At 38.3% G+C, this 19239-nt stretch overlaps 1 long non-coding RNA gene across 1 annotated transcript; it reads left to right on the forward strand.

Moving 5' to 3' along the window:
• Window positions 1-6955: 6955 nt before the first annotated feature.
• Window positions 6956-15900, forward strand: LOC143434619 (uncharacterized). The gene is made up of 5 exons (XR_013104242.1): window positions 6956-7047; window positions 7144-7237; window positions 10525-10680; window positions 14780-15006; window positions 15626-15900. It is a non-coding gene; the product is annotated as an uncharacterized LOC143434619 (long non-coding RNA).
• The last annotated feature ends 3339 nt before the right edge of the window (window positions 15901-19239 follow it).

The following is a 19239-nucleotide window of genomic DNA, read 5'->3' on the forward strand; positions in this document are numbered from 1 at the left end:
GAAAAAATACCCGACGCAGAACATTAGGGAAGGAAGGGTGAGCTTTGCTTGCAGTTCCAGAGTGCTGTCTATTATGAGGAGGGAGGCATGATGGCTGGAGTGTGGGGCAGCTGGGCACACTGCTCTTCAGTTTGGAGGTGAATGTAGGTACTCAGTTACCACAGATGTTGTAATTGTTCAGAAAAGGAACCAATAAAAAACACATAAACACGTTAGATCAGCTTGAATGGTGATGGCTGCTGAGTTCTATGAAGTTCATCTACGAACTACCAGTATGGTTCTGCCCAAGGAGGCAGAAGTTGCGGAATCTAGAAAGCTGGTAGAGATGTAGTCTAGTCAGAAGACAACGTTCTGAAAGCCCTTTGAGGGCTGATGTAGTAAATCTTCCAATATAAAGATACGAGAACCCAGAGTTTTATTTCTAAGAGCCACAGCAGCTGGAAACTAGCCTTCTCAGGAAGGAAGTGCTGGAGAAAGTGAGTCACTTTCAAATGCTCCTTCCTCGTTCCACTTAGACAAGTGGATAGACAGCATGCATCAGGAAGTGAAATTCACCTATTCAGTTTGCTGTCTAGCATGCTAATGTTCTATCCAATCACCATTGCTGACACACCCAAAGAAAATGCTGCCTCAGTTTTCTGAGCATTCTTCAATCCAGCCAGGGTGATCACCTGAAATTAAACCATCAAAGATGTATATAACTTTCGTCAGATTTCACAACTTAATAGTCTTCAGATTAAAAATGGAGGAAGAAATCATTTAGTATACTATTTGTCCAGGTGATTGTTCAAATTCCGAGTACCCAACCAATTATATTCATAGTAGTGCATTCTTTCCTCTCGACATAAGAGGAGTGCCATTCATATGGCATTCAGTAAGTCTTCAATGGTAAGCTTTTCTTTTCACAGGTGGATATTAGTAGTGAACTATGAGCCTTAAGGGAACAGGAGGAAATATCTGCCTCCTGTAGTCATGACCCTGTTTGCATATGAGGGTAAGATACTTGGGAAACACCCTTATTAATTAGTGCAGAAAATGTGAAGTGTTAAATCTACAGTTATGAATTCAACTCAGTGATGAAACATGGAATAGATTATTTCTGTATCATAGCTTATAATGTATTTTGTATTTGTCCTCCCAGTATTGTATAGGTAACCCAGGTACTGCTTAGCCTCACTCAATAAATGTTTATTGAATGGAGAAACTTCTATTTTATTTTAAAGCATTTGTTAACGTGGTTTTGAGATGAGAACTCATTATAAAACCAATAGCCTTCAATTTATGGCAGTCCTCCTACCTCAGCCTCCATAGTGCTGAGATCACAAGTATGAGCTCACATGCCAGGCCAAATATAGAATTTAAAGAAAATTCTCTTGTATTCCTTTCCTTTGTTGAATTTGTTTATTCCAGTTGATGGCAGTAAAGGACCTTTACTCCAGCAGATAGAATAAAAGGGTAAAACTCAATCATTTAAACTTCCATGGAAGAGAAAATAGTCACCTGTTTGAAGCATGCCCCACACACCCACACACACACTTAAGGACAAAGAGTCAGGGGACTATTAAACTGGTGACATATTTGTTGACATTAAATGATATGGTTTACATACGTTTTTCATTTAGTTTGTTCTGCGTTTCATCTCTGACATGTTTTTGCCTAAGCTACAACACATCATGTCATTTGTGTGCTAGCAGAAATATTTACACCCCATTCTAACATGTACTTGAAAAAATAGCAAATGGAATGTTCGGGGATGGGTGAGACCTCAATAAAGCTGCTTAGTTCAGAGTTGTCATAGAAGGAGGATGGCACCAGAGCTATGTTATGTCAATGTCAGATTTCAAATGAAAAACCTTATATTAAACCTGGAGAATGCTAACCAGGACTTAAGCAAACAGAATACGAAGGAATTGATGACAAGAAGAAACAATATAAACACTCACATATCACAGCGAATGAGTTCATTGTTCTGGTTATAGATGCAAGAGAGTAGGCTTTGTGTGTTCTTCAACAAAACGACAGTGTGTGTGTGTGTGTGTGTGTGTGTGTGTGTATTTTAATAAGAAAGAGACAATCATTATTGAAGCTGATTATGTATTATGTATTGCAAACTTTCTGTTATGAACATTCAACATAGGTTGATTTCATGGAATCCATCCAACATGGAATCATGTCCTACAGGAATGGGAAGCTGGAAGGTCCAGGTTTAGTTTCTGAATTTCAAAAGCATAGAAGGTAAACATTGCTTTATTAATTTCTGTCCCTTTCTCTTGTTTTAAATCTGCGTTTGAACTGCCCCAGGCTTGGAAAGGTTTGAGGGTTTGTTCTGAAGGGCAGAGCTTGAGAGCTTGCAAGGAGAAGCCATGGGTATGTAACTCAAAACCTCTTGTTTTTCCCTCTGACTTATGCTATTCTTCACTTCTTTTGCTTTAAAAAAAAAACCATATATATATATATATATATATATATATATATATATATATATATATATGTATATATATAATAACAGCCTAAACTGCTGTTCCTGCTGTGGCCAGATCCTCCTTGGGGCTGAGGGAAACATGACTGCCCTCTGCTGGTAACTATTTGACATGTTTGAGGACTGTTCCCATTCTTATTCCAGGGTCTCCATTTACAGAGACTCCAGGAAAACCTTGGTATCACGCTATACTAACCATATTCTCAGCTTGCAAATCTGTCTTTGCTCTTTCCTAAGGGGATGTTTCACGATTTTATATTTTAATCTGATTCTAACAAAAAACCCACAAGATTTTAGGTTAAGGGAGAATCAAGGCATTTAGCAGAAAGCCAATAATTTGATTTTCTATGAATGAGAATCCCTGGCAAAAAAAAGCTAAAATATTCTCAAGATTATCCAATTGGTTGCTGTCTGGAACCAATGTATCTAACTCACACCAGCCTTTGAGTTATATGTTGTCTTAAAGACTCCTGTAGTCATAGGTTTGTGAACTATAAAAATAGGTAATATACAGATTATACTAATGATAAGATTATTAGGAGTAACATTTGTCATAAAGAAGAAAAGAAAAAAGGAAGAGCATAAAGATGGGAAAGAGTAAGAAGATGAAGAAGGAGAGGAGGAGGAAGAAGAAGAGGAGGAGGCAAGGGAGGAGAAAACATCCCTAGATTTCTACTGTGTTAATTACTTGAGGATGAGGAGGAGAAGAAGGAAGTGAGGGAGGAGAAAACATCCCTATATATCTACTAGTTAATTACTTTCATCACGAAGATGGCCAAAACCCTGTCAAAAAATAAGTTCAGGCAAAGTGTTTATGTTAGCTGAAATTTTGAGAAGATATTGTCCATTTTAGTGGGTGGTCACGTGGTATAAAGATTATTAAAGTGGTTGGTCACAGAGCATCTTGAGTCAGAAAGTAGAGTGGACAAGACATAGGGTCAAAATGTAAATCATCAAGGCCAGAAACCCACATTGCCATTGACCTTACTGTCTGTAGTGAGAACCAACCTTCTTTAGATTCCACAACCTTCTAAAATAGCACCAGAAGGTAGGGGGTGAATATTTAACACATGAGCCCGTGAGGTGAGATTCACATTCAGATATTAACAGTATTTAACCTGTTTCTTATGGTATTCATGGGAAAAGACCACAATGTCTAACTGGCCTCCTGACTAGGAAGTAGACATTGCTAAAGTAAAGCCGTTCTTGTGGCCACCAGACTTCTCTACCGACTTTGGGATAAGAACCTTCCAGTGCCTTTCTTCATTGTTCTTGGGATGGACAACTTTCTGTTGCACACTGGCCTCTCTCTAGCTCTGCTGTGGCTTTCTCACTCTATAGCACCTGACTCTAACATATATGTTTTATCTTTTCTCTCACCTGCATTTTTATCTCCTAGAGGCATTGTACTAAACATGTATACATTAAAACTACCTTGGGTAATCTTAGAAGAGAGAAATGATTAGAGTGATTGGGAGTGTCCAGTAGTCCCCAGTGTTTCAGATAGGATCCAACCCAAGCGTTGTTAAGCATCCTGCCAATTGTATTAAAACCCGTTGTGGACAACTTTACTGGTAAGTTTTTTCTCTCCTGGTGAAATAAGCCAATTCAAGCCAGATTAAAGTATATATAAGCAGGTCTATTGCCATGAGGAGGAGAAATAGGGGAGGGGGAATAGAAAGAGCACACATAGAGAGAGAGAAAAGGAGAGAGAGAGACAGAGAAAGAGAGAGAGAGAAAGAGAGAGAGAGAGAGAGAGAGAGAGAGAGAGAGAGAGAGAGAGAGAGAACAACATGTGTGGATTGTATAGGGAAGACCCTTGGTGGGAAGGACAGCCCAGCCCCTGGGCTGGAAAGTTCAGTGTTAGGGACAGGGTATGTCAGGTAGGAACTGAGGGATGCTGGGAGAATGTGGAGGCCAGGACTGCTTTGGTATATAAAATATGTACCTCAGTGTCTTGTCAAGGGATCTGAAACCAAACACTTACCAATCACGTTGCTATTTCCAACTGATCAAATATATAGATTAAAAATGGAATCAAACAGGAAATATGGCAGGCATCTGATGATAATATGCTTTATTGTGGTATTTCTGAGTCAATTAACTGTCCTGTCAAATTATTTTCAGTAAACATCATGACATTTTAATGCCTAAAAGTATAAAGAATAAGCTTCATGGAGTTTTATATGTAACTTTAACATATAAGTTCAGAGAACAAATGTATAATTAATAAAAGAAATGTCAGAATAACAGGCATTATCTATTGCTAAACAGACTCCTTTCCTTTGAGCTTGAAAACGTACTATGGCTATTCTGTAGTTCTTCCCTGAAAGAACCATTAGCACAGTATGAAGTGCAGTTTTCAATACAGGGGAATTCTGACCCTGGTCCATGATGAGGGTCAGCATCATTGAGCTTAGGACTAATTAAGTTCTCATCCTTTGATAAATGCCTCTACATGAGGTCCAGTTTACCCTTCTCTACTGCTCTCTGCAGACTTTTAAACCAGCTATAAAAACAGACCCATTTAAAGCAAAGGTGGGCTAAACCGCAGCCTAATATTGAGCTTCACCCACAGTTTCTCCTCTGAAGTGATATAATAATAGGTAATTACGCACACCAGATAAACATTCTTGTTGAACCCTGAGTGAGGGAATGAATGTCTATCTAATTGACGTTTATAGGATGTTCATGGACGTCAGCTTTATGATTATGGTGAATTTTACCTAGTGCTGATACACTCTATGAGCAGTCCAGCTAATCCCCCCCCCCTAAAAATTCAAATCCTAACAAATCAGGTCAAACAAAAATTAGTGGTAAAGAGGGGAGGTCTTAAAGTATGCATCTATACTCACACATACACACATATACATTATAAAATTATGGTAAGTCAGAGAGTAAAGGAGCTTTAGTTTTTGAATCTTGATTTACTGTGCTTATACGATGATGATGACGATGACTACGATGAAGATGAATTTGTTTAACAATTTCTTTATTCAAAAGCATTTTGCCTTTTCATCTGTCAAAAATTCTGTTGCAAAACATATAATCTGATTCATAGGGATAAAGTTACACACACACACACACACACACACACACACACACTAAACAAACAAACAAAAAGCAGTGGACAAATTAAATAAGAAATTCTACTCCCCACTTGCTGACATCTCTCGATGTTATTCACTCTGTCAGCCACTGCTAAGGCTACTGCAATGCTAGAGAGCTAAATAACCCCGCATCAAATAAATAAATAAACAAAATTGCTGTTTGTTTTTTATTTAGAGAGCCAATAACCAATGCTTTGTCACTCTTGTCACCTGAATATTATGATCCTTGAGCTCTGTAGACCATTTAAGAGGATGTGGCTTGTTTTATTCTCCTGTCCCAATCCCTCAGAGAATATGCTTCAATCTGTCAGGCCCTGTATCACTTTCATACAACATTCTTTTACTGCTTGTATCTTGAATTTGACTCTTGCTCTCTGGGGATCTCAGTGAAACTGCCAGCAGTCATTTCGTCTGCCACCTTTAACAACCATCAGGAAGATGGAGCTTCGTCTGTCTGGGATGGGTTTGAGTGCTCACCTGATGAAGCGCAGGATTTGAAAGAGACTTCGATTCACAAGGCTCCACTGACTCAAACCTTGAATCACCCTGTTTCAACAGTGTGTGCTCACAGCCCAGATGCATTCACTTAGTGAAATGACCTGTCTCCCACCCCCACCACTAGCTGTCCTCATGATAAAGTTATTAAAACAAACTAAACAGTGATGGGTTTCTCAACCCAAACCAACCTCAACCTTTTCGTTTTATTTTTTATTTATTTAATTTTTTGTGAATCTAAAATGAGAATATGATATTTAAGATAATGTTGCCTCAAGTTCATGATTTAAGATAATGTTACTGGCTGTTCTATCAGCATTTTTTTTTCTTTTTTCTTTTTGTTTTTGGAGACAGGGTTTCTCTGTATAGCTCCGGTTGTCCTGGAACTCACTCTGTAGACCAGGCTGGCCTCGAACTCAGAAATCCGCCTGCCTCTGCCTCCCAAGTGCTGGGATTAAAGATGTGCGCCACCAGTACCTGGCAGCATTTAATATATAACAGGCTTTTTTTTTTTTTTTTCAGCTGTGTGCAACAAAAAAATATGTGTTGGTCTCACAATTACTCCCCTGAGAGAAACATTATTATTCCATTTTGCATATTGAAACCCAGTAACGGTCAGAAAACTGCCCATCTGCTCACATGGATAATATAATGTCAAGTTTCCAGGCTTTGCTTTCAGTATTTTAGTTGTGGAAAGAATGAAGAAAGGCAAGAAGAATCCCAGACCAAAGGTCTGGATTTAGTTACTGAAGCAGAACAACTCAACTCCACAGAAAGACTGGTTTAGTGACTTGTTTACCGGGTCAAAGCACAGGTCTCAACATTGAAGCTGTAGCTGGCATTTGATTTAATATACTTAGGTGCTGGAAGTCATACTCATGTGTGGCAGCCTCATGTTTTATATTATTTCCGGAGTAACACAACGCTGGTGGTGGGCATCTCGCAGCAGTGAACTTGACATGGGTATGGAAGGCTATTCTCTCCTGTGCTTCTTTCTGCGATGTAATAACAGCCCTAGAGAGTCAATGGGAAAGTAAAATGTGTTTTGTCTGGGTACAGAGCTATGAAGAAGAACTCCTAGAAAGAAGCTGTGTCTGCAGAGACTGATTAAAACTCAGTGCTGTGGAGAGATTGGAATGTCACCTGTCCAGAGGTTAGTTACCTTGTCGGATGGGATGGAGGGAGCTAGGTTTAGCATCTGGAACAGCCATTACTTGCCATGAACTCTTGAATCTCTGCCTCAGAATAACATCCTGTGAGTAATAGATAAAAAAAAAAAAAAAAAAAAAAAAAAAAAAAAAAAAAAAAAAAAAAAAAAACCTTGTGTAATCTATTAACTTATGAGACTAGTCCTAGTTTCTACTAACCCCAAATCTGAGAACCTCATCAGATATATTCTTGGGCCTGTAGAAAAGGTTCCCCCATCTTGCTATAACTGAACTACTGCCTACTCACCAAAGTACTTTAAACTTGCCTTCATATACCACTTTATCTCCTCTGTAAAATTACACAATGAATTTCACACTGGAACATGGAATTTGGAGTAACCTAAGTATATGTCCTTGGACCATGATCCCTTAAAATGGTTCCAAAATAAACTCTCTCTTATTCCCTTTAAGACTAGAGCTGTGGTTTTTGCATCCATAGAGCCATTCTAGTTTCTTCAACAGAGTCATGGCCAAGAAAGCATCACTGTGGAGACCTGGAACTTGCAAGTCAGTTAAGTCTGGTTGAATTCTTCAGGGTATCTCTTAGAAAGGAGACATTACCAGGCCCATAGAGAGAAGCATTGGGATTACTGAAGGAAACAGAAGATCAATGTGCCGTGATTTATTAGAGTTCATGTTTTAGAAATGCTGTTTTTTATATCTCATGAAGGCATGATCATTAACATTTTACTTGTGCCTTTAACTGTATGCCTTTGGACAAGCTGTGCAGTAGCACATCATTATAACCAGCACTTTTGGAGGGATAGTTAGAAAAAATGTAGCTGGAGCCATAGTTGCATTTTTCCAGATATGAGAACTTGTAAACAATCGGAGTAACTGCTGCGTAACCCAGTGGTTGCCTTTCTGCCCATGACTTGTGTGGTGAACTTTAATGTCTCTCTTTATCCCACAGCCCTGGCTTTATATCACCACCAATTTAAAAACTTCTGTAGCATTTTGTTACCCACTAAGGCCACTTCCTACAGAAGAACCAATAACTACCTAGTATACTTTAACATTTTTTTATTTATAGTGTATGTTTCATACAAGACCCTATTTTAATTTTTTGTTTTGAACTCCACAAAAATGGCATCCCACTGATGAGAATTTTTTTTTTTTGAAATTTGTGAACATTTCTGAGAATATCTGAGACAAACATTCATTTTAGTTTTCTACCCAATTACCTCTTTTGTTTTTTAAGCCTATCCTTCAGTTTGGTAGTAATTGTTTTACATTATTACTTTACACAATATTACATTATTACTTTGTTTACAGATTCTATCTTAATGACATAAAATGTAATTTAGTGATTGGCAGCTGTTTTCCTGTCCCTATGTCATGTGCAGGTCCAGTTATGGCAGGTGTGCTCTCCAGGGAAAGTTTTAGTTTCAGGATTACTTGGCTCAGTGATGTACTGTCTCTACCAGTTGGTAAGTGAATATCCCTTGAGCCAAACAACCTCATTTGCAAGCATTTAGCTGAATCCTTGCAAAAAAAAATCCTAGCTAGGGTACTTTGCTGTTTACACCTCTTCACAGAGGGTCTGGAGCATCCTGAGGCCCTCACCTGAATACCTAGTCTCTTTCTACCACCTGTTGTCTGCCATCCTGCCTCTAGTCAGGTGGCCTTGGAGGGAGGTAAAGTATATAGAGCAGGAAGGCTAGGAAAGCAGAACCAGTCTATGTGGCTATAGCAAAGCCTACATCCCTGCTGCTTTTCAGGTAAGGTCTGTTAGAGGGTGGAGCTACTGCAACTGGCCTGATAAGAATGAGGATATTCTAAACAGATGGATCCCTTTGACTCTCAGTTTATCAGACTACTGAAACAATGGGCTCCAAAAAATGAATATTTTCCCAGAAATCTCATGCTGGGAGAAGAAAAGAGCAGCAGATGTGTGTGTGTGTGTGTGTGTGTGTGTGTGTGTGTGTGTGTGTGTATTTGTCATCCACAAAGACTTGTCAGACTATATTAACAGCTGAGACTGAAATTCAGATAACAGGTCAGCAGAGGGAGGGACCACGTCTTGATTGTGAATTCGTAGATGATGCAAAATTCATGGCTCTCTACTAAAATTTTTTTATCTCATTTCCAGACGCAAGAGAGAAGACTTGAGGGTTTGCTGGATCTCTTTGTCTCACCTACATTTTTCTTTTTGTTTGTTTGTTTCTGCTTTCTACTTTCAATTTCGTTCTTTTAATTGGTTTGTTGAGAACAAGTGGCTGGACCTGACTTGAGATATTCTATAACACTGTGACCACAGCCTCATACCTCATCTTGCTCAGACGAACATCGTTTTCGTCCTAAAACATTGTCAGTGCACATGCCCTTACAATTGCCCTGCTATTGTGGTCAGCTCAGTAACTAAGTTTTTGTTCGTTATCTTTTGCTGTTGTTTCTTTGTTGTTTGTTTTTCGCAGACTGAGGATGGAACCAGGTCCTCCCACAGTCTGGTAAAGGCTCTACCACAAAGCCATAGCCTAAATCACATCTTTTACTTTAAAAGTATTTGTGTCTTTTATTTTTATTTTTTCATGCTTGTATATAATGAACTCTTATACTAATTTATTTTCATTATTGAACTGTGGCTGTATTAGATTTATTCTAAAGTAATTGTAACCATGCCTCCATGTGCAGCCCGGGCTGGCCATCAGTTGGCCATTTGTCTACCCGAACCTCTCCATTGCTGAGCTATGATACAAAGGCACCCGACTTCACCTACAAGATTTTATTTTTCAATTTTCTTTACATTTAAACTTTATTTTAAAACTTCCCTTATTTTTCTCTCCTTTTTACTTTATTTGAAAAGTAAATTGAGGTAATTCTTAAAAAAATGTTTTTATTTAGTTGGGCAGAGTATCTAATTCTTCTTTCACTGTTTAACTTTAAATTTTCCTTCCCAGTCTCAAAAAGGTTTAATATTAACAATTAACCTGGTAGCTTTTGAAGAAGTCTGTAGCACTTGGGGATTTTTGGTAATAGCTGTCAAAGTTATGTGCTAATGAGAATAGTGTCATAGTCAGCATTTTGGGCTTCATGAACTTTGCACCTCGACATTTTTCCATGACTATGTCAGGTTGTAGGGTAAAGGAGATTTTAAAGTTTTTAACTAATGGTAATTGTTTTAAATGTCAAAATGTAAGGACTTTTTTTTTTTTTTAAAAAAAGTAATAATAAATAGGGAGATAAAACTAAAAGAACTCAGCTGAGCTAATGACATACGGATTCTTCATAGCAGAGAGACCACCAGAAGGGACAGCCGAAAAGAATTCTGGGAAAGAAGGACTGAAGGGTTGACAGATTGGTGGTGGATACAGGTGTTGGAAAATGAGAAGGAAGTAAGTTCCCCCAACAACTTGACTGCAAACAGAAATTTCCTCTGAGCTAAAAGGTAAGTGTCTCCATAGGACTGATCCCAGCATTGCTGGGCTCTGGGAAATGGTGGTTGCTAAGTATTTCTATACCTAAAACTCTGAGTCTTAACCTGTGTGGCATGCTAACAGTTTGCTGTTTTAGGCTGTCACACTTGAAGGCAAGTGTGGTGCCATTATAGTTGATACTTGGAGCAGAATCGTTTTGGGTTTATGATTTAATATGGAGAATTTTCTGGTACCTACTGAGATATCTTGGGCATAGAACTCAAATTGAAGCTTCAAATTTATCTACATTTCATGTATACATTAGAAACACAGTTTGGATTATAGTTCAGGTCATATTTTAAATACATGTAGGCCTGAAACATTGTTTGTGACCATGAATCTACCAGGAAAACACAGGCTGTGCTGTGTCTGCCTCTCACTGAGACCGTCTGGTTTGATCAGCTTCGGTATCATGCTTGGCTCCGGATTCATGTGTTACTGGTACAGACAAAGATACCCAAATAAGACACAAAAATTACACATCACTTGTGAGGTGATAAATTCTTGTGTCCAAGGCAAGGGAGTCCATGGGATAAATTTCAGAATAGCTATGACACAATGGCGGCTACAGGCAGCTGCAGCTTCTGTCTCCACGCGATGGTCTCTGTGCTGGTGAACCTGTTTTCTCCTCTTTAGGTGAAAAGGAGGATCAGAAGCAGTTAGGACACCAGAGAGGGAGACATTCTGATAAGAATCTTTTGAAAATACTTTTGAAAAAGTCCATGATTCACTGAAGAATGATATCCTGTACTCAAATAGTACATAAAAGCAAAAAGTGTTTTACTCTGCAGAAGTCCAGCATGCTGGGGTCTCCCATTCCAAGATGGAGACAATCAAGTGAGCTTGCAGGCCTGATTTAAAGCACGTTAGGGGAATTCTAGAGTAGGTGACCTTTATCTTGTTCTATCTCTAGGGATATTCCAGAACTATTACTGGGAGGCGAGGGTTGGAAATGATTGTTCATGGGAGGTCTGGAGACTGTTGCTGACCCATTGCCCTTGCTTCAGGCCAAGTGGCAGGGCAGTTTCTGACTAGCTGCCTGGAGCCTGAGGTTTTTCCTAAAAGCTGACTTGCCTGGACTTGCCCAGTTCTTAGGCCTAGTCATTTAGGCCCGTTTGAAGCTTGTCATGTAGTCAGCCTGGCCTTCTCATTTTCTCTAGAATCATCTAATCCACTAACAGTAGAGTTTGTGTTTCACGTTCTTTGTTTTATACATGGATGTGATTCCTTGTCCCCATTGAGAATGCTTCTGCCATCTCTGGATAAGCCCATCAGCTATTTTTCCTGTACTATCCATAGGTTGTCAGTTAGCAGGCCAACTTCATTATGATTATTATGATCACCGTGATTTGGAACTCTCTGGGCTATGTAATTCCTTGGCAATAAAGAATTGGAGCTTTATTATCAATATTAAAACTTTTTGACATGTATTTCTTCTGGATGTCAGATCAACAGTGATCATGTATTTTGTGCATATGTAAGAAGGCTACTATAAATTGTGTTCACTTGATAGATGGAACCCTTTGATTACTGTATGGTTTGTAATTGTTGGTGAAAGTAGTCATAGAGTCAATGCTCACATCTGTACTGTTAGTCTCTTTGTCTGGTGTCCCAAGCACCAATAAGAACAGATAAAGGGCCTTTTATGCTAAACTCCTCTCAGAAGCCTGAACCTGTACTTTGTTCCCTACAGTTAAGATTTGTTAAAACAAAACAACTCTGAAATGTAATTTATATTGCCCTAGGGATATTTCAGTTATAGGGCACAGTTAACAAAGTGAAATATGCAGAGAACATTGGTATAAATATTTAACATTTATGTATGTATGTATGTATGTACGTATGTAGTATGTATGTATGTGGGGCGCTGAGCTATGACAACCAGGCGCCTGGTCAAACAAGCTTTTGAACCCTCGAGACCCTTTGGGACAGGAGATGTTCAGCTCTGTTCCTGGGCCTCTGGCTCTCTCAGCTTCCACCCTTCACAGCCCCTCCCACAGAGAGAGGTTTATGGCCATTGGGTCACATAGGAATAGTGTCCCAGGCTCTCCTCATGCATATGAGGCATTCTGAAAACCTCAAACCAAGCCAATAGGATCACCTGCTGCTAAAACCTTCATCCACCCCAAATTGTATATATTGAGCTTAATTGAGAAGTAAAGGTGCACAAGAATCATCCTGTGTTGTTGAGAGCTTCTGTTGTGGACCCTCCCCTCTTCGCCAGCTAGCTGGGGGCTGGAGAGCTGTTAACACTGGGCAAGAGATCTGCTCTCTTTCCCTGCTACCTAGCCAGCACTTCCCAGCTTAGCAAAGAGCAGCTCTTGCCTTCGGGGGTTCTTCTCTTCTTGCAGAGAGAGCAGAGAGAGCGACAGGCAGCAGCAGACCTTCCCTGCTGACACTCTACCCTGGACCACCCGCGGGCAGGGGCAGTGACAGTGACAGAGACAACTGCTGTTTGCACTCTATCCTCTGCCAAGCCAGAGACTTTGTGGAACCCATCTGGAACAGGGTCCGACGTATGTATGTATGTATGTATGTATGTAACTTTTTCTTGAAACAGAGTTTCTCTGAGTAACAGCCCTCACTGTGCTGAAACTCAGTTTGTAGATCAGGCTAGCCTCGAACTCACATAGCTCTCTCTGCCTCTGCTTTTTAAGTGCTGGGATTAAAGGTGTGCGCCACCACTGCCCAGCTTAAGGTATTTTAATTAATATACAACTTCATCATTTCTCCTCTCCTCTCCCGTCCCACCTCCCGCCCTTACACTCCCTCTCAAAATCATGGTCTCTTTTACACACACACACACACACACACACACACACACACACACACACACACAAATACACACACACACACGTTATATGCTATAATGTTATTTTTTAATGTTTATGGTGTTTGAAATGGGTTTATGAATGTTTGTGTGCTTTTAGGGTTGACCACTTGGCATTGCATAAGCAATTTTAGGGGCCAATCCCCAGTGAAGACAAATTCTCCCTCTCAGTCATCCTTAATGATCTATACCTCTTCATACAAGGGTGGGCCCCATCTACTCTACTCATGTCAAATGTTTAGTCATTTTCAGGTTTTGTTTAGGCAGCATATTGTTGATTTCATGGGTACACATTCCTTGCTGTATCTACAAGACCCAGTCTTGCAGTAAATTTACTGGTCCTCTGGCTTTTGCAAGCCTTTGGTCCCCTCTTCCATTCTTTAAGTCTTAAGTGTAGGGTATCATTTATGGCTAGGCATCCCACGGTTGGTTGTTTTCTGATTTTGGAACAGGTGAGTATATTTCTGCCGAGGTCTCTATCTGCCACAGGTTGAAGCTTCTCCCATGACTGGTGAGATATGGCTTATGGATAGGAAAAATATTTAGAATGCGGTTAGGAATTACATTGGATTTGTATGAATATTACGTTTGGTGAAGAATTGTGCTGAGTTGGGATGGGTAGGACACTTGTCAGGGAATAGAGCATCACCCCATGTAGCTTCCATATAGTGATAATGACCCACTGCTAAGAAATAGATTAGCCTCCAGACTTTTTGAGCTCAATAAATGTCTGTGAGATTTGTCAATATAGCGACACTCTTCAGGAAATTGTTCTTTGTTACTGTATTATAGTGTATTTTATGGATAAATGCTTGGGTTGTAAATGACACGGAGGAAAATATCCTTTAAATTATACTTTGATTCAAATATATATCAATGTTGGACACATGAAAGTGGCATTATTAGGCCATGTATGTATACTTCTACCAACTGTAGTGGAAGCTGTTAAGGTGATTATGGAAAGGATTGTATTAAGAAACAGAACATGAGAATTTAGTTTCTCTGTAACTTAAAAGCTTGATAAAGTTATTTTAGCATTTGAATGAGAAAGCTGTGGAATCTTTGTAACATATTTCAATGATGAGTGATGGTTTCCTGTTTTTGCTGTACATTTAGAGACTTTCTTATATGCAATGCATTTTCAATATTTTGCTATTTTCATTCTTAAACTAGGTTGCTTGCCTCTTTAAAATTGGTTTGTATATCTTTCCTTAGATATTTTGAAAATATTCTTTTGTCAGATTTTGACTGAAAAAAAAGAAATTTAACGATGAAAGAAAAAATTATGTGAATAATGTGGAGAACAGCTTGTGCTGACTGGGTTATGGCATCATTGACTCCAAACCAAGAACAAAGCCCAAGAGCTTCATTTCTGTGTGTTATTACCTCCATTATCTTCCTGTGCATCCTTTTGGATCAGTGTGGTGATGACAAAGTTGCCCCAACTCAGATTCTCAAGAGTGAGCCGGTAAATGCCTATGTTAACATGCTACTTAACAATTCCCCAATTACTTTCAATTTTTACATAATACTGTGAAGTGTTTCATTTAGCAAAAGGGTCTGTATATATGTTAAATATGAGAGTATTACGCATTCATGCATACAATGTAAAGGAATTCAAATGGTGCAGGTTTTCAACATAATAACTATGAAACAGTTCTAAAAGTAGAAACTAATTGAATTTCAATTTACTTCTCTTTCTCCATCAACAGCATGATTTTTAGAAACTTTGTAAAAATAGCTTTATTATACTAAAATATTTTATTATAGTATGACATTAATGATCTTGAAAGTAGGTTAATTGTAGTTTCCACTGCAGAACTCCTTGGGAGAGAATTCTGTTCTACACATAGAGCTGGTAGAATGAATTTAGAACAATTTACTTTTAAAACTCTACTGTGTTTCCCCCCACCCTATCTGGATTATATTATAACTCCCTTAAATTAATGTACTAGAAATAAAATGTTACAAGAACAGGTTACTTGACATCACATCAGACATTTTTCTATCTGCTATTTGGGAAATTAGTTTGAATGTTATTTATATTTTGCATTAGGGAAATAATCTATCATTTTTTCTCATTCTAGTCTCCATCAACTATACAACAATGACTTTAATAATTTCTCATGATCAAATGATGCACAAAACAGAGTCTTCACAAACCTGACACATCCAGCCATGGATCTCCAAATGACCATGAATCCATGAATTAAAAACATATCAATTAAAACCAAAACAAAACCCAACCCCAACCCTGGTCTAGAAAATATGTGGATCTATCTACCAAGGTTTGTCATTTAATATTTAGAATGCTTGTAAGAAGAATTTTGAAGTACATACTATTTAAGTCTAGATTTATAGAAATCCATACAACAACTATTAAATTCATTAATTTTATAAAAATTTGAGATTGTTCTTTTTGAAAGTTATTGTTTAATATTGTTTTTATGGGTGAACACACAGGTTACTGGCATGATATTCTTACACCTAATTTTCTGTTAAGATCTATGTTAATTGAAGTTTGAATAATATCTATGAATAGACTTCTTATGTGATTATCCACTTTACTTGAGTGTTTTGAGGCATAAGAAGCAGAAGGGAGGCATCCAGAAAAGAAATTAGAGGGAAACCGGGATTGACAATATGGACAAGACACTGCTATACTTTTTTTTCTCTGTAGAGACTAGTTCTACTGTATCTTAGTAAGGTTTCTCTAGAAGAACATAACTTTAGAATAAATCTATGTATATTAAAGCAAGTTTTAATAACATGGTTCACAAGATTTTATTCAGCCAAAGATGGCTGTCACCTGATGGAAAGGTCCAAAATCCAGTACTACTCAGTTCACAAAACTGGATGTCTCAACTTGTCTTCAGTATACATAGGAATCCTGAAGAAGCAGGTCTTAGTAGCCAGTGAAGAAAGGCCACAGCAGTATAGATAAACTGATCCAAACTCTGGGTTCCATCATGGAAGTAGTTTCATGAGGATTCATAGTTTGGAGAACAAAGACAGTCATGTGTCAAGGCAAGTTTAAAATACATTGGTGGGTATATCAGAGAGATGTTTACAGCAAGATAGGGGTAGGTTTTCTATAGGCCAACAATACTGCCTGATGACATTCTTAGCTTTGGCATTGTCTGCTAAGCCAGTATATTCAAACACATTTTTACCTGTTATTGACAGGATGTTAGTTATGGGATGGTTCTAGGTAAGAAATGACTGTTTTGGAAGCAGGAAAAGGACTTTAAAGCTGTCCCAAATTAACCTCTAGGGCTGCAACTTCCCAATCTCTCCACATTACTGAAATTGTAACTGGTCAATTAGTCTCTGCAGACACAGCCTCTTTCCAAGAATCCAAGTTCACAAATAGGACACTGATTTTCTAACACCTTAATTTTGGACTATTATCTTACATTAATCATATAATTTATTTTTTTAAGTAATATGTTATGGTAATCATAAAAATTAATTTAGATTGGGTTTCAAAGGAGGACTGCAACCTTTCCTTTAGTGTATATTGATCAGGTGGTAATGGAGTCTTCAGCTCTTCATGTCTTCCTTCTTTTATAAAGTCATTAGGAAAATATCATTGTTAGTGATTTTCCTGTAAAGTAGAAGTATGAATGTTATAATTTGTGTACAGTTATCTTTTGTGAAATGAAAAAATTAGCAAGGAAACTGTATTGATGCATCTGTAGATACAAATAAGGCTAGCACATGCTGCTATCACAAAGAGATTTAAAATCAGCTATCAACAGCATGCATATCTTTTTATTTGTGATAATTTGTGAGAACAGAAATGTAGAGTGAAACAGTGATCCACTAACTTGCAAATGCTTTATTGGGATGAATACATCACAATTTGAGTGGGATAAGAATAAAACATCCAGACAACTTGTAAAACATTGTTTCTGGGTGAAATTAGTATCTTAGTCAGTACTGAGTAAAGTGTCATCAATGTGGGTGGCTATTGGCCAATCCAATGAAGCTGGCTTGAATCAATAATAAGGTAAAAATAAAAACTCTTATTGATATGCAATATTATATTCTTCTGACTCTCAGCAATCTCTCCTGTTCTCATACCTATACCATAGGACTCACTCTTGTGTTTGATCTCTCTCTCTCTCTCTCTCTCTCTCTCTCTCTCTCTCTCTTTCTCTCTCTCTTTCTCTCAGAAGGTACATACTATGTGGATCAATTACTCTATTTTTGTCTAGGACACAGGGTAAACACACAGCACCACATCATTATTGCAGGCATGGTTTAGATTTACTGTAATTGTGACTAATGTCCAAATGCACTCATGGCAAACACATATTTTATGATGCTTTTTATCAAGGACCATCTGGCTTGTAAGAATTCCAACTTCTGACAAATCACCTTCCCTGTTGGATGCAGGTAGTATGTTGAAGTGAGCTTTTATTTTGAGGTCCTGATTCTGTTAGCATTTAAAGAAAATGAATGGTAAGAAGCCAATGTGACAAAAAATGTTTAATGAGAAATGAATCGAGACTCAATAGTTTAAAGCAATGGTCATGTTTATCAGATTGCTATCTGTTGTTTGACCAATTGAGCATGGGCTCAGCTAAGGAGATTTATCTCCTATTTGTGCATCTTATCTCCTCTGGAGGCCAATAGACACATTCTCTTATTAGTAGTATGGAAGGGGTAGGAATCATAGTATTTAATTGTTCAGAAGCCTTTTTTGTATCACACTTGTGTGTATCTTATTGACACAAATAATATATCTATCTATCTATCTATCTATCTATCTATCTATCTATCTATCTATTTATCTATCCAAGTCAACATATGGAGAAATGTGCCTGTACTTGGGCAGAAGATAAACAGTGAAAGGATTTTTTTTAGAAAGACAAAACGGTGAATTACACACTGGACTCATGTTCCAGTGTTCCCAGATGCAGCTTGAACTCCAGGAGTTCTGACACATCCAGGATCATAGGTGAAGCCCCAACCCTTGCCCCAGTACCTGGCCTAAATGGTACCCATGGGACCCGGAGTGTGCAGAAACCCTACCCAGACAGAGACATACAATCTTTACAGTTTGCACTTGCTCACAGGAGTGAATTCTGTGCTCTGGTTTCCACCCACTAAGCCCACACCCAGATGCAACTTGACTTCCAGAAATTCTGAGACATCCAGAATCACAAGCTCTCAGGAGAGACAGGCTCCAGTCAGAGACAACAAGGGCAGTTAACACCAGAGATAACCAGATGGCAAGAGGCAAATGCAATAACATAAGCAACAGAAAGCAATACTACTTAGCAACATAAGAATCCAGTTCTCCCACCACAGCAAGCCCTGGATACCCCAACATACCTGAAAAGCAAGATTCAGATCTAAAAATCACATCTCATAAAAATGATAGAGGACTTTAGGAAAGACATAAATAATGCCCTTAAAGAATACAGGAGAACACAGATAAACAAGTAGAAGCACTTAAAGAGGAAACACATAAATCTTTTAAAGAATTAGGGAAAACACATCAAGGAGGTGAAGGAATTAAACAAAACTCTCCAGGATCTAAAAATGGAAATAGAGCCATTAAAAATGCAAAGGGAGACAATCTTAGAGATGGAAAATCTAGGAAAGAGAGCAGGAGCCACAGATGCAAACATCACCAACAGAATATAAGAGATAGAAGAGAGAATTTCAGGCATCGAATATACCATAAAAG

The sequence above is a fragment of the Arvicanthis niloticus genome, chromosome 16 (genome assembly GCF_011762505.2).
Source record: "Arvicanthis niloticus isolate mArvNil1 chromosome 16, mArvNil1.pat.X, whole genome shotgun sequence".
Taxonomy (NCBI): domain Eukaryota; kingdom Metazoa; phylum Chordata; class Mammalia; order Rodentia; family Muridae; genus Arvicanthis; species Arvicanthis niloticus.